The sequence below is a fragment of the Myxine glutinosa genome, chromosome 6, assembly GCF_964187855.1.
Source record: "Myxine glutinosa chromosome 6, kmMyxGlut1.1, whole genome shotgun sequence".
Taxonomy (NCBI): Eukaryota; Metazoa; Chordata; class Myxini; order Myxiniformes; family Myxinidae; genus Myxine; species Myxine glutinosa.
This window is the reverse complement of record NC_136266.1, coordinates 66456145-66456479: the sequence shown is the minus strand read 5'-3', so window position 1 is coordinate 66456479 and position 335 is coordinate 66456145.

Sequence of the window (335 nt, the reverse complement as noted above, 5' to 3'; positions counted from 1 at the left end):
AAGTGTAGTTTGTAATTGCATTTCTAAGGCACACAGCACACAGGTTCGATGAATTGGCATCACAATAAATGTTTTCAACGTCTTAACCGGCAATATTGCAACCAACAACTCCGCCATGGATAGTTATATCATTTCCCCTTCATCATCGTATGATTCCTCTCAATTATTTTTTATTATACATTTATTGTCGAGATGCATTTCAAATAGGAAACATTTAAAACACAGGAATTTAGGAAAGAAATGTTTTTTTTTTTAAGTGATAGTTACTGTTCCGACTTGGGAACAAACACTGATTAATTCACAGTCTCCAAAAAGAAAGTTAAGGCTTATTAAAT